The sequence below is a fragment of the Microtus oregoni genome, unplaced genomic scaffold (genome assembly GCF_018167655.1).
Source record: "Microtus oregoni isolate MIOR12 unplaced genomic scaffold, Mior012 000004F_ref0000308, whole genome shotgun sequence".
NCBI lineage: Eukaryota > Metazoa > Chordata > Mammalia > Rodentia > Cricetidae > Microtus > Microtus oregoni.
The window spans coordinates 52797434-52813595 of NW_024543063.1; the positions used below are offsets into that span (position 1 = coordinate 52797434).

At 37.2% G+C, this 16162-nt stretch overlaps 1 long non-coding RNA gene across 1 annotated transcript; it reads right to left on the minus strand.

Moving 5' to 3' along the window:
* Positions 1-481: 481 nt before the first annotated feature.
* Positions 482-10276, minus strand: LOC121446829. Its single transcript, XR_005974139.1, has 3 exons — positions 10212-10276; positions 2503-2567; positions 482-842 (listed from the first exon to the last, which is right to left on the minus strand). It is a non-coding gene; the product is annotated as an uncharacterized LOC121446829 (long non-coding RNA).
* Between the last annotated feature and the right edge of the window lie 5886 nt (positions 10277-16162).

Consider the following 16162-nt stretch of genomic DNA (forward strand, 5'->3'; position numbering starts at 1 on the left):
AAAGCAGTATAGATCAAGTATCCCCCAAATTAGCAAGTAATGAAAAATTACTATGAAAGCAGGTCCAGCATCTTAGGAGAACATGTACAATAATGAAACTTGATTGATGCTAACAGACCAAGAAAATTATCATTAAGATGAAGTGTGAACAAATAAAAATTCTAGGATAGGAGCCAGGAAAATCTCATCTGGCTCAAACCACACCAGAAAGGGTGCTTCACATTATTACAGAATTATTTTTTTACCATTTTATAATACAAAATAAACCAAAGCAAAGCAAATGAAACCTGAGTAGAGCTTACAATATCCACTTCAGTTCTCACAATTCCAGTTTGTTTGGTCACGATTGAGACCCTACCAAGTATAAGACCTCATAGAAAACCATGAACATCTACAGTAAAGGATACAATAGCAAGGCATGCTGGCACACACCTAGAATTTCAGCCTTAGGAGACTGAGAAAGGAGGGTTACAAGGAGCAAAGTCAGGACAGGCTAAGTAGGTCTATGCCAGGCGAGGCTACTACTGAGATGTTGTCTCAAAAAAATCAAGGCCTGAGCATGTAGATTTAAAGCAGAACCTAGAACCTGCGAGGGCCCACGTTCATTCCCCAGCACATACTTACTGTGGGAAAAAAAGAGCCCATAACAGTGAAGACAATATTCTCCCCATTATCACAGAACTGATGGGAATCATCCCCTCTGCTCCAGTTAAGAGCTCTAGGCACAGACAAATCCCATTGTACTTTTTCCTTTTACTCATTTTTTTCTTCTTTGTCATCATTGAGAATTTATAACTCATCTCATCCTGGGTGAGTAAATATTTTGCACTCCTGGTCCATGCCTGAAAGAAAGGAGATGATATTAAGTTGGCATTTCAATACGATTTCCACAACGTAAGTCAAAGCATTTCCCGACACACCTCAGGCATTATGCATCCCTTAGATGAGAATACAATCTGAATTATTTCACTTCCTAAGCAAAACAATTCAAAACACACAGGGCCTCAGACTAGACTGGGCAGAACTGCTGTGCAAAGACAGCAGGAGATACAAGAGGTCAGGAGGAGTCAAAGTGAAAATCCACAGTCACCAGAGCCAGCAACATGCCCCCTGGGATATGCTCTCCTGGGAGTCTGACCTCACCTCACCTTGGAGCAAGTTCCTGTGCAAATGAATGATACCTCTGATCCTGCCATAACACTGGAGGGATGTCTCTGGATACGATCCAGAAGGTAGTGAAATCAAAATCATAAATCCCGTGGGTGCTTATCCCCGCTAACAGAGAAAAATAAGAAAGTCTCTGAGTGGTGCAACTGTTTCCATCTGGTCTCTTTATGTGTAACTGATGTAAGAAATTAGTGACTGCCAGAAGTCACTTGGTTTGCAATTACAGTGCTTAATGATATTAGTATAAAGTAGGCAAATGAGCGAGTCCATTCTCTAACAGAAAGCACAGATGAAGGTGAAATCAACTTCTGAGGCACTCGATCACCTATGACATCCTGTCTCATTATCTGAGGTAAAGGAGAGTTCCGACTTAACTTACAAAGCAGATGGAAACTCCCCAAGACCCGCTGACACAGGAGGGAAGGAACCATTGGAGGAACAGCTGATTTTCAGGACAAACCAAAGCAATGGTTTTCTCTCATAGGGTCAAATGGGACATCGACCCATCGGAGCATCAGTCCTCATACAAATTAACCTTTAGTGCTTGCTCCACACCAAAAACAGGCGCACTAAGTATTCATCCAGTTTGTTAGCCTGACCCCAGCAGCTCACGCGTCCATTGGTTCTGACTTCCCTATGAGCCATCAAGGCATCGGAAGAAACTTCATGTTAACCAGATCTTGATTAACTATTTCCATTTAAAAGGAAGCCAGGAAGCCCAAATGCACAGGAGATTTACTAATCTCTGCCCTGAAAAGTGCTCACAAGGAAAGTGTGCTCAAATATAACGAATTTGGATGTTCTTGCAGACCCCAGTACTATAAATGGTCAAACATAGTGATTCTTCTAAAGTACATACAAAATGTAGTTATTTTTGTAGAATTGGTTTAGTCAATAATGTTGGAAAAAATAAAAACCCACAAGACAAGCAACTGTTAAAAAATATTTTATCTGTTGTAGGAACTAGATTTTAGCAGAAAATATATACATTTTATAGATATGATATTTTGAATGACCAAGCTGTCACTGCTGTCTGAGGACTTAATGACATCTCCTTCCCAAAGTCTAAAATTCCTAGTTGTAGTTATAAACAGTCTAGCTAACACTTTATGCCACTGTAGATGCACAGAGTGAACATGAAGATCCTGGCATGTAGTAGGTGATTACAAAAGCCCATTCAGGCCCTTCAAATAATCAGATCTTGTACTTTTAATCTTTGGGTTGATGAAGAAAGTCACAAGTCAAAAGAATGAATCATACAGATTGTAGAGAAATATACAATTGTGGTAGTTTGAAACCTATCAATGAAGTCACACATCATCCATGTACCCATACCTTATATATAACTGCCAGACTTGAAGAAGGTGAAGGTCACAGGAAGTACCCATGTTCTGCAAATTCTTTAGAAAACCAAGCAAGTTTGTTATTGTCCTTTGTTAAAATGCTCTGTATGGCAAATTTTTGCAGTTTAATTGTGCAGCACTTACACATTTTGCTCCTGAAAGTATAGCAAAAAAGCCGGAAGTGCATGTATGCAACCAATCATTTCATTCTGCTGCTCTTCTGGCTGTCTTACCAAAGTTAAGAGTTATTCTGTTGTATTTTCGAACTTAGCAATCACCCTGCTTTGGAGTTTACAGAACACATGCAAGGTAAGAAAATTCAGGTACACATAAGCAAACACAAGTGTAGTTTTAATGCTGAATTATTAAGCTAATACCTGCTAAAACTTTTTTGATTTTGATTTTTGAAAATTTCGTATATCAGCACAATATGTCCACCCCTTCCCTACTTGTATGTCCAATAGTAAGCTTATAAGTATACCCTGAAACCTCTCCAAACACAAATACATAAATAAATCTAATGAAAAAATTATGCATGCTGTTGTACATCATCTTTATTTTATTTATGAAACTAAAAAGTCTCCTATTATTTTCTTTTGAGTTATTAATGGATTAAAATGTTAATAGTTTACATTAACCATGAATTCACATTTATTACATTATAAATAACTATATTATAACTATATTATTAGTGACTATAATTCCTGTGGTTTTGCTAAAATTTCTAACTTGGACACTAATTCAAAGTTATTTTTATCAATCTTTTTTTACTAAGATATTTTCAACTAAATATTTATTTGAAGCATTATAACCATTTTTCAGAGATCTTATAACAAAATCTTTATACTTCTGGAAACCTCCTTTCTTAAAGATTTTATATATATATAAAATAAAAGTATAATATATATATTATACTTTTCAGTTTTTCATTTTTGAGACAGAGTTTCTCTGTGTAACAGACCTAGCTGTCCTGGAACTAGCTCTGTAGACTAGGCAGATCTCAAACTCACAGAGATCCAGCGTGCTGGGATTAAAGGAATGTGCTACCACCACCTAGCTTAGAATTATGTTTTGATATATGCCTTTAGTTAAATGATGGCACAAATAACTCCAGAGAGGGCTTTGGAACAGAAAACCTTGTGAGTTTTTGTTCATTCATTTCTTTGGGTTTTTTTCTTTTTTTTTTTCTTTCATTTTTAGATTATTTTCCCTGAGATCAGGCATATTTATACTCACTGTAAATGAGTGGCTATATGATGAATTAGGATTGTCTTTATGTGAAAGTAAATTTATACATAGTAATAATTCCACCATCAATGAGAAAATTCTGGGGTAAGATTGAGTTACAGCTTAGGTAAGTTACACATACATTTATTTATTGCATCACTAATGGATGGTAATATGAAGACCTTAGTAGTGACCTGGAGAGACAACACACGATTTGTCACCAAGGTGGGGGTCTTTAGTATTATTCGTAGGCCCCACGTGCTGAAATGAAAGAAATGACACCAATAAATTATTGTGAACTCTCTATGTGCACAGGGGCACACGCGCACTTCCACCCTACACAACACACAAAACACACACAAACACACACACAAGTTTAAAAAGCTTCTCAGTTGAAGGGAGAGGAATAACAGCAAAAAAATAATGAAGCATATTTATTAAAATATCATGATGAAACCCATTATTTTATATTTTAGTCTTTGATATTGTATTTCAAAATTAGAAAGAGGGTCTGGGGAGATGATTAAGATGATAAGAACACTTGTTGCTCTTGCAGGGAAACCAGATTTATTTCCTAACACCGTTGCTACAATAAAACAATCTTGCTGTTCCTACAATTTCAAGGTTCCAATGCAAACATTATTAACATAAAATATTAAAAATGAATCAATATTTTTAAAAAGAAAATCTAAGAAACAAAAGCTTAGCTCCATGAAAAATCGCACTGAGATAGATAGAGAGACAACTCAGTCAGTAGTCAGACATCTGTTGTCCGAGTTTGAGGATCTGAATGAGAACCCAGGTGAGGTGACATGTGTTTGCCATCTCAGCACTAGGCAAGGGGTAGACACAGGAAGGTCCCTGTAGACTACAATCCAGTCAGGCTACTGGAACTGGAGAGCTCCAGGATCAGCGACAATCTCTGTTCCAAAATATCAAGTGAGAAGACACCTGTCACGGAGTTTTGTCCTATGTGTACATTCACATGCATGTGTAACCACGGACAGGTGCACCCAAGCTTTTCTAAATATTAACATAAAAATAATAAACTTTTGTTTGGTGTTCATAGCTTGACAAGGAGGGGTGTTTCTGGCATGCTCATTAATAATGTACCCCAATCACATCGTACAGTCACTTTAGAAATCAGTTTGGCGATTTCTCAGAAAATTAGGCAACAACCAACCTCAAGATCCAGGAATATCGCTCTTGGGTATATACCCAAAAGATGCTCAATCATATCACAAAGACATATGCTCAACTATGTTCATAGCAGAATTACTTATAATTGTAAGAATCTGGAAACAACTTTGATGCCCTTCAACAGAAGAATGGAAACAGAAATTGTGGTATATTTACACAATGGAGTACTACACAGCAGTAAAAATGCCATCTTGAAATTTGCAGGCAAATAGATGGATCTAGAAAAAAACATATTGAGTGAGGTAAATCAGACCCAAAAAGACAAATATAATTGTGTATTCATTCATAAGTGGCTTTTAAACATAAAGCAAAGAAAAATCAGCCTACAGATCACAACCCCAGAAAAACTTGACAATGAAAAAGACCCTAAGAGAGACATACATGGATCTGCATAGGAGGTGAACAAGACTCTCCTGAGAAAATTGGCGGCATGGGGATCATGGGAGAGGGTTGAAGAGGAGAGGCAAGGAAGGGAAGGGAGTGGAGAAACATGTACAGCTCAATAAAAACAAGAGAAATAATAAACAAGGATATGCTGTTGCAAAAGAAGGCAGAGTAGTGAGAACCAGTATACACTGAATACTCAAATTTCCATTGACTCATACCACATCTTTAAGCTTCAGTATTGTGCAATGCAGCTTTAGCTAGGCATTAATATTTTGAACTATAAATGTGATCAAAATATAAAGAAGGTGAAGAACTCTTTGTAGGTGAATTTTGAGTATTCTTGGAAGCTAAAATATGCCGGAATCTGTTGTACAATGGAAATTTTTAGCACATAAAAGCTTAAATGCAAAGGGAAGGAAGTGGATGAGAATAAAATACACGTGTGTATGAAAATGTCATAAACCTCTCTGTGTGTGTGTGTGTGTGTGTGTGTGTGTGTGTGTGTGTGTGTGTAAATATATAGAAAAAGAGACAGGGAGAGGAGAGAGAGAACACCAGCTTTGTGTCAGATCTTTTGCTAAGAACTGTGGACCATGGATTCAAAGATTGTTTAAACAAAACCTTCTTTCACTTTGAATATACAAATTTGTTGTGGTGGTTTGAATGAGATATTGTCACAAATTTCAGGCATTTGAATAATTGTCCCCAATGGTGGCTTTTTGTGGAGGATTAGGAGGTGTGGTCCTGCTGAGAGAAACCTAGCACTGTGGGCAGGATTTAAAGTATAAAGACAGTTCCACCGTCTCTGCTTGCTATTTGGGCTTCAAGATGTAAGCTCTCAGCTGCTGCCCCAACTACCAGCCCCCTGCCACCTACTGGGTCTGGGTGGACTCTAAATGTCTTCAACCACAAGCCCTAGATAAACATTTCTTCCTTACACTGTCTCTGCCATAATGTTTCATGGGGCAACAGAAAGGTAACTAACAAATTGCCATTGCAGGACTTGCAAAAGGTGTATGTCTGGATGGGAATAGGTCAGCTGTGAGGCAGGGAGTGGTGAAGAATGACCAAGACACATCTAGAATGTTGCTAGAAAACTCGGGTAGGAAAAATAGAAGTCCTGAGAAACATCTGAGTAAAGGTAAAATATTCAATGAAAGGCTTTCTTTGGAGATTCCTTTCGAAGGACTACCCTCAGTCTCTGGTGAAAGTCATATTTTGACACTTGTTCTGTTGCCTTTCCATAAGCAACTATATTGACAATGACTTAATTATCATCTTAGATGCCAAGTGGATGGCAGTTTCTCTAAAGCTTGATATAGAACAACAGGATAAAACCTGTCTTTGGAGTAATGAAGAAGTGAAGAAAAAGTTCTCTGGAGAACAAAATTGACATAAATATTAGAATATGGGAGCTTGCCAGATGAGGAGAAAAGGAAAATGATTTTAAAATTAGAATTGAGATAACTGGGCAAACACATTCCCCCTTCATTCTAGAGAATATGTCCACAGTTATATTTCTCTTAGGGGACTATTAATTGTAACAAGTCTTTCTCTGACCCACCAACCAACTCCCAAATAATGACATAGCAATTTATTACTAATTAGGAAAGCTCGACCTTCACTTAGATTTGTCCAAGTAGCTCTTATAACTTAAATTAATCCATTTATATTAATTTCCATTTTGTCTCTAGGCTTTTTACCTTTCCTCCTAATCTGTGTGTCTGACCCATTCCATGTCTCCCTCACCCCTAGACTCATCTCTTACTTCCTCTCTTCCTGCCTGAAGTCTCACCTGTACCTCCTGTCTTGCTATTGGCCATTCTGTTCTTTATTAAACACATCACAACAATCTGTCTTCACACAGTGTACACATATCTAGCAATTAATGCCTTTACACTGGAGGTTCACAAAGGGGTAAGATGAGGAATGTGTCCAGCCAGGTAGCTAGGCAGCAACTGGTTTTCAAATACAGGGTTGTATCATAGAAGAATTAGTGGGGAAGGATAAGACTTCCTTGGAGGAAAAGAGGAATTAAGCCATGTTGCCCACCTCTACAGCAAGAACAGTTTCAGTTTTCTGTGACCTCCGTGGTTTATAGAATAGATGAAAATATGGTATTTTTTCTCTGCATTCCTAAGAGCTATCTAGATCCAAACAAAGTAATTCACTCTGCCTTCACCCCATCTCTGGGGCATCATTCTCCCCTCTTAGTGTAGTCTGAAAAACTTTGTCTGTAAACATCCTGAAGGAACACTAAGTCTTTCATGGAAAAAAATGCAGAATGTAAAATAAGGATGCGAGTTAGTGTCATACATTAGTGTCATCCTACTCGGGGCCTTAGAATCTGACTCATAACCAGCAAGCAAACAAATGGATGTCTCCACTCACTCCTAACTTTCATGTACATGAGACATGAATAATGTAGGAGTGTGGCTTCCAGGCTGGCTTGCATTCCCCTTTCCTCATTCCCCAGCACCTCTACAGAATTCGAAGTGCACTGTCATTGTTTTAAGAAAACAAAGTCATCTTTAATGGAGTTTCTGTGACAAAAACCAGCTTTTCTGCTGTGCTAAGTTTTTCAGGACAGCATCATCTGACCTGAGGGTGGGACTGGTTTTGTGATTATGATCTCTGGAATCAATTATAATGTACTAACTTAGTGTGTTTGGCACCCCCACCTCGTAGCCTTTTAGCACCAAATCAGCCGTGAAAAGTCATGCAGTCCTGCAGCCTAGACTTGGTGACCAAGCAGAGTATTTGGCTATTGTGTCCATAACCTAACTTCTAAAAAACAGACATATATTAGGAACACTAAGAAGGGGCTTTTTAAAGTTATTTCTTTTATTTTTGAGATTGCTATTAAATTATATTTCTTTAATCCTTCTCTCTCCTCCTTCAAATGCTTTCCATATATTGACCCCTGTTCTCTTTGAGACTCATGACTTTTTTTCTCATGAACTGTGACTCTGTGTGTGTGCTCTTTGTCTAAAAATTCTGGGTGCCGGGCGGTGGTGGCGCACGCCTTTAATCCCAGCACTCCAGAGGCAGGCGGATCTCTGTGAGTTCGAGACCAGCCTGGGTCTACAAGAGCTAGTTTCAGGAGAGGCTCCAAAACCACAGAGAAACCCTGTCTTGAAAACACCAATAAATAAATAAATAAATAAATAAATAAATAAATAAATAAAAAATAAATAAAATAAAAATTCTGGGTGACTGAGATCCGGTTCTACAAAGTTATTTAGCTATGCTCCCTCACTGACAGCTGAGGTTCAGACACCATGCGAACAACACAGTAAGTATATGGCCCAGAAATTTCATGAACAGCCAACCTGAAAAGAGAAATCAACATTCACGCTGCACTTCACTATGGAGGGGCAATAGCTAAGAGAGAAATTTAGTAAAAATTAACCATAGGTGCTATGACCTCAATATTTGCTCTCCTAAACCATTTTGATGGTAACAAAATATGCTTTGAGATTCTTTGAATAATACAAAGATAAATTTATAAAAACAGATATGCAAGAGATGACTTCTGCTAAAATTTAAAAAAAAACACAAAGGGCAACATTCTTCCTGGAAAATGTGACATTAAAACTGGGTAGCAACATAAGAAATAGAGAGCCTTTAATTTCTGTTAGCAGTGGTTATGCAAGTATTCAGGGTAAATGAAAAGTTAAAACATTTTATTTAAAAATAGTTCATATACTGTATTTGGATAATATTCTTTCCCCTCTCGTAACTCCTCCCAGATCTTTCCTATGTTCCTAACCACCCAAATTCATGTTCTCTTTGTGTGTGTGTCTCTCTCTCTCAAAAAACAAAACACAAAACACACAAGCCAAACCAAAACAAAGAAATCAATAAAACAAAAAAAAGTAATCAAGAAAAAAAAAGAAATAAGAAGCCTACAAACAAAACAAGCAAACAGATCATAGAATGCAGTTTAGTTGTCTAGTTACTCCTGTGCATAGGGTCTCTCTGGCATATGACTCTCTATCAGAGAAAACTGAAGTTCCCTTTTCAAGTTGGTGTCAATTGCAAACAGCTTCTTTTGTTATGGAATTTTGTGTCAACCTCTCCTTTAGAAGTTACTATGCTCTAAGTAGAATGTCTTTGGGTGCTCTTCCTGAGGACTGCACTTTGATTCCAAACACTCACTTTGCTGCTCAAAATCATGCGTAACGCCAGCTCTAAGGAATCTGAGGTCTTCTTCTGGCATCAAAATAGTGCACAGGCATTCATGCAAGGAAAACCCTCATGCATAGAATATAACATTCAATTAAAATAAAGAAACTGATAGAGGTATGTATGTGTGTGTGTATGTGTATGTTTACACAGTGTGTGTTTGCACATGTATGTGTGTGTGTGTGTGTGTGTGTGTGTGTGTGTGTGTTGGACTGTATGTATAGGTTCAGAGGCACACAATGAAGATGTAGATCCACTGAAGGGAAAAAGCACAGCAGACAAGGCCGATCTGTCATTAACTTTGTTGTTTCCGTTTACTCCTGTAACATGATTTCTTGTCTAGCAGTGAATAGATTATATTCTACATGAAGTGACATTTCCCATGTGACAGTTCACCCTGTATAACAGAGTAGGGATCTGAATGTTATTATTTTGGCACAAATTAAAAGATGGCTGGTCTAGAGATACAGCTCAATATCTAGAGTGCTTTCATGGCAAACTCCAGATCCCATGTAAATCCTGAGTAGGACAATGGACATTTTTAATCCTGACACTGGAAGACAGAGACCGGAAGTACTCTGAAGCTCACTGTACAGCCAGCCAAATTGATTCAGTGAGATTCATAGATGTTTCAGATTCATAGAGACCATGTATCAAAATAAAGATGGATAGTTACTGAAAGTGGCACCTGATACTTACCTCAGCTTTCCATATCCACACAAATATATGTGTATACATGTATCAGCACACATATAGAATACACTAGAAGAAGAAAAAGAGTGACAGCTTAAGAACATTTTTGGAAAAATGAATTTCACAGAAAAGAGTGCTTGCATTGTCATATGAAAAATTAGTAAAATTAATTCAGAACGAAAGGATCAAAGCCAGACAGAAAGGAGACTATAAGCAGGGGATTACATTCTTTGAATCTAAGACTGAACAGAGAAAATGCCAATCAGTATTTCCAGCACAGAGATGAAGTAAGGGAGGGTGCAGAAGAGCTAGTCCAGGCATGTAGGGCACTGTAGGGTGTGAGGCCAATGCACTCGGTTCACTAAAGGAACGCACAACCTTAGTAGAGCTCTATCAAGAGCTGTGAACACGGAGGCTAATGGAAGAGATGAACATTGATGCAGATCTGTGAGAAGCTTCCTTTCCCTACAAGATGAACTTATAGACAGGATATCTGAGAAGGCATATTCATTAGATTAGTAAAGATACTCTTATAATAATATAGGTAAGAGAACCTACCTAGTTGGAGTAAGACAATGTTAGCATAGATGCAAACATATAATAAATATACACATATATTATGATATATAATGTATAAATACATGTTTGCAATATATATTATATATAAGTATGGTATGCATGCATATACATATATAAATATATGGTAAAACTGTATATGTATGGCTAAAATCTGCTGATTTTATTGAGCGATCAGATGGGTGTTAACTGAGATATAGGAAATCATTGTACTCCTAACTGAGTGAATGTCAATGGCACTTAGTAGGAGAAATGAAGCACGGATTCCATTCCTTACCAGTCAGGAATGTGCAATGCGGGGATTCTCGAGCCTCCTCGGTCATATACTCTTGCTTGCATTCAAACTCTTTTGCCATTTTAGCGAAAGCATGAAATAGTGATAGCATGCCATGAAGCAGGGCCATGAAAGAAGCACAGTGAAATCTGGGTGCCCTACATTGACCACAGTCACAGCGTGAATACAGCTTGTTGATGGACTCCCCACAACTGATTCAGCAGCATCCCTAAAAGTGAGATGCAGGCAAGTGTGGCCTCTCTAGTTCTTCTGAGATGTGGGATGTTTTTCTTCTCTTCTAAAACTTAACTTCTGAGATTAACAATAAAATAAATTAAGTTTATCAATTTTGAACTACTAATACTGTCCAAAATCTTGCCATTAACTCATATATGGGACAACTGAGGCCCAGAGAGCAGACTATGTAACCACACCCATGCCACACTGCAGTGGGGATTTTCTTTGGGCTCCCAAATAAAGACAAGGAGATTTATTATTAGTTACAAATGCATGACATTCGCTTAGACTTGTCTCACTAACTCTCTTGACTTAATTTAACCTGTTTCTATTTATCTATGTTTTGCCTCAGGACTTTTCAACCTTTCTTTGATTGTGTATGTTCTTCTTTCCTGCCTCCTCTGTGTCTGGCTGGGTGCCCCCTGGTGTCTTCCTAGCATCTGTTTTTCTCTTTTTTCCTTGAGCTCAAATTTTTTTCCTACTTCTTTTCTCTGCTCAGAACTCCAAATTATAACTCCTCCCTCACTATTGGACATTTAGCTTTTTATCAGACCTATCAGGTGACATAGGTAGGCAAGATGAATCAGCAACATTTTTTTACATAGCTAAACAAGAATGGCAGTCATTATTTAGTTAAACAAATATTCCACAACATAAACAACACATCTTTGCATAGTTAAACAAATATTTTTGCAACAGCACATCCTTCTACAGTTTACTTTACCTGAGACAATCATACTCACACATTTCCATTCTCTTTAAAGGATTTTCTAGTGGCTTCTTAACTTTTTCACAGTTTGGCAGATTCAGTATTATCATGGGAAAGAGCCAAATGTAGTATCTCACCATCTAAGTTTACCCCAAACTGCTATCTTCTTTCCCAAACTATTTTTTTTCAGAATTTTTTTCTTATTCTCATTTTTGATATCAATAACACAAAGTTGTTTATTCATTTGTGAAAAAGTTTCACCCCAAAGAACCTAAACATTTAAACATGATTAAAGATAGAAACTATGAGAAGACTGTAAATGATCTACTGTTTGATTCAGATAAAACAAGCAAGCAAAACAAAACAAAATAAAAAAAATACGTGACAGGGTGCTGAAGAGATGACTCAGTACTTATGAGCTCTTTATCTTCTTGTAGGGAATCTAGGTTCAGTTCCTAGCACCCACTTATCAGCTCACAGCTATCTGTAACTCTAGTTCCAGGAGATCTGACATCCTCTTCTAGCATATGGAAGCATCTGTGTGTTTATAGAACAGATACATACGTGGAGGGAAAATAACATAATGGGCTTCTTGCTTAAACACATGTCTTGAAGAGTATAATAATAAACAATAATAACTATGTATCAGAAAAATGGTACCCTTGTAAGATATGTAAGTTTAGAGTGTCAAGAAGTCAAGAAAAGAAAGACTAGATAGTTGGATAGCAAGCCTCACCCACTACACCACACACACACACACACACACACACACACACACACACACACACTCATAGAGAGAGCGGGGGAAGAGAGAGAGAATGTATTTGAAGCTGGGCAAGGCTTGGCTGGGGTTGAGGAAGACAATCAGACTGCCTGTGAATCTGCATTAATTATGTTTGCCTGAATTGCTTGACTTAAAACAAAATGCAAAAAATCTCTGATCTTGAGTTTCCTCATCCTTATAAAGAAGAGGAAGAATAACTGAACTTGCTTACTAGTAGTCGTGAGAGAATTGAGCAATCAAATGTAGAACAGTTTTAGATTATTGTTGTCTTAGAGAATTGCAATATAAATTTTAAGTGTGCTGAAAAGGATGATGAATATGTAAAATAAAAAGCTAAAAAGTATTGGAAAGACCTTGCTAATCCTCTGTAGGTAGAGGTCATTTGCTACTGTACTGTTAGAAAATAAGACTTCATCATACATTGCAGCTAAAGAAAACCAGGTTTATAATAGTATCCCGAGCAGTCCTTGGTTTATTTTCTGCAAAGAATGAATAATTTCTACTTAGGCAGACAATGTCTTCTACTCACGTCTCCCTTTATTTTTAGTTAACTAATCAACTGAATAACCTAAAATACAGACCATAAAATATGTGTATTTGTCTTAGTTACTCTTCTGTTTCTATGAAGAGACACCGAGACCAAGGCAACTTGTAAAATAAAGCTTTTAATTGAGGGCTTGCTTACGGGATCATATGGCTGATCCATTATCATGATAGAAAGCAGAGCAGCATTCTGCTATGATGCTGGAGAAGTAGTTGCTATCTCTTAAATCCATATCAGGCAGAAGAGAGAGAGAGGGAGAGATAAAGGGGAGGGTGAAATGAGAGAGAGGGAGGGGAAAAGGGAGGGAAGAAGGGAGGGAGGGATGAAGGGAAGAAGGGAGAGAGGAAAAGAAAGAGAAAGGAGAGAGAGACAGAGAGAAAGAGAGAGAAATTAGGCAATTGGTCTAGACCTGTATTTTTTAAACATGAAAACCTATCCCCAGAGGCACACCTTCTCCAAAAAAGACATAACTTCTCCAACCCTTCTTAGTTTAACACCTATTCTCCAACACCTCCTAGTCCTTCTAAAAAGTTCATCATCATATAGGGTCTAAGCATGCAAATATAAAAACCTATGAGAGCAATTATCATTCAAACTATCACACTACTACAGCAATCAATTGAATAAAGACTGTATAAATCATTATACATCATATAGATGTTTAGCTTTTTTTCTTTAATTTTATTAACATAACATGTTGATTGGCATGAAAGAAATAGCATAAGACAACTAATTTCATACCATGTACTGCCATGAATGGATATGGAATACTTAGATAGCAGAGTTGTTGACTGAAATTTTATGAACTCTGACAAAAAGCTCAAGGGGTTGGAGAGAGAGTTTAATACCTAAGAGCATATACTCAATATAGTGGACCCAGGTTCAGTTTCTGGCACCAATATCAGGATAACAACCTCTTAACAGGTCCAGTTCCTGAGACTCCAAACCTCTGTGGCCTCTGTGGGTGCCTGCATATTCTTGGTGCACATAAACCCATTCAGGCACATACATATACATAAATAAGTTAAAATAATAAATAGTTCAAACTTCATTTTGAAATTTATCTGTATTATCTTGGCAGTGTTATTAGGTGCCTCTAATCATCTATATTTGAAAAATATACAAATTATCAGGGTTTTAAAAATATGTAGTAAAACAGATACTATGTATTATCAATTGTCCATGTGGAGGTTAAAAAATGTCTTCATAGTCAACACACATGAGCATCTGTCATATGAAGTAGCAAAAACTTCTTTTTCTTTACATGGTCAACTATTAAAAAAAGAATACTTTGAGGACACACATACAGTGAACAATCTCTCAGTTAGGAGTCAGGAGCTCTGTATTTTATTTAATTTTATTTCCAAGCTTTGATACTTCTTTACTTAGTAGAAATCATAAAATACAGGAATCTTGCACCAAAATGTTTTTTTTGTTTTTTTTTTGTTTTTTTTTTTTTTTAACTAGCATTTTCTGGTGTCATCCTAAGAGGTCTGAATACCACAGAACGGATTTTATGTCTACATAATAAGCCAGTGACTGGCCAGTGTAATGATTCCTAACATCCAGTGTTTGAAACTATTTAAAAACAGACCTATCAATTTTATATGACCCAATAATTGGTTACAAAATGGTATATAATGAAGGAAGTCAGAGGAGGTAGGAGGAAAGGTGAGTTCTCTATTTGTAATTGCTTCTTGAATCTTGAGTCTATGCCAAATTTCCAATTTTCCATCAGAAAAAAAAAAATAAGTTAGGAGAGTTTGTTCTGTGTATATATTGCTCAAAAACAAATGCTTTTTTGTCCTTAACGACAACAACAATAAAAATATGTGTCCAGTCAATGGCTGTCAGCTACCTTCAGGCAATGTAGTTAAGGCATGCTGTTGCTTTCACGTTTGCAGCTTCATGCATTTTAATTAGGGATGCTTACAAGCCCAGTTCCTCTCTACCTGCCACCTAGAAATGACCGCTTGTATGAAGACAGTCATCCCAGATGAAAAGAACCAAGCATCTCAGAGAAAGGACTGAAATTCATGAAATGAGTTTAAAACCTTGGGGATTACAGTAAAAGATTCAATTTGCATTGAGCTGATATAGACATCCCAATGTCAGTGGCTCAATTTCCATATGCAATGTTGAGGAATGTGATCACAGTTACCATTCAAGAGTTTTTTTGTGTGACAGTTTTCCTGTACAAATGCTATTTTACAGCTGTGAAAATTTAGATTTTAAAGGTAAAGATAGCACACCCCCAAAAATGAGGATTAAAGCCCAAGTCTCCCTGGGACATTATCTGAAGACATTTGCTCTTCCAAAAAATTATAGACTATGTCCTTGTTGTGTGGCCATGCCACCTATCTAAAAAGAAAATCTTTTTGAACACAATAACAAAAATGAAGGGAAGAAGAAAGGGACCACACAATTGATGCACATAGACACAGAACCCCGGGGGAAAACAAAAATAAAAACATTTTTATCAAAATAAATGGGGAAGGAGAAAAGTAAGGAAAGGAGGAACAAAGGAAGAAATGGAATGCAGAAGTCAACATAAACAACACCAAGTGTTTTCAAAAAAGCTAAGAAGCAGCAGGGAAACACCAAAGATGGAATTTCTGTGACGATGCAGAAGGAGAAAGGAGTAAGGGGATTTGCTTGTGCGCATGTTAAATTCTAACAGTTTCCCTTACGGAGCAGGTATTAGTGTCTCTTTTGATCAGTAAGTCAATGTTTCAACGGTGTCGTCTCTGCCTTCCTTGTGGCTTTTAATAAACAGTTTTGAAACTGAAGTATTTTTGCAGACATACTGGAAGATGCTCTTCTCACTTGGCTG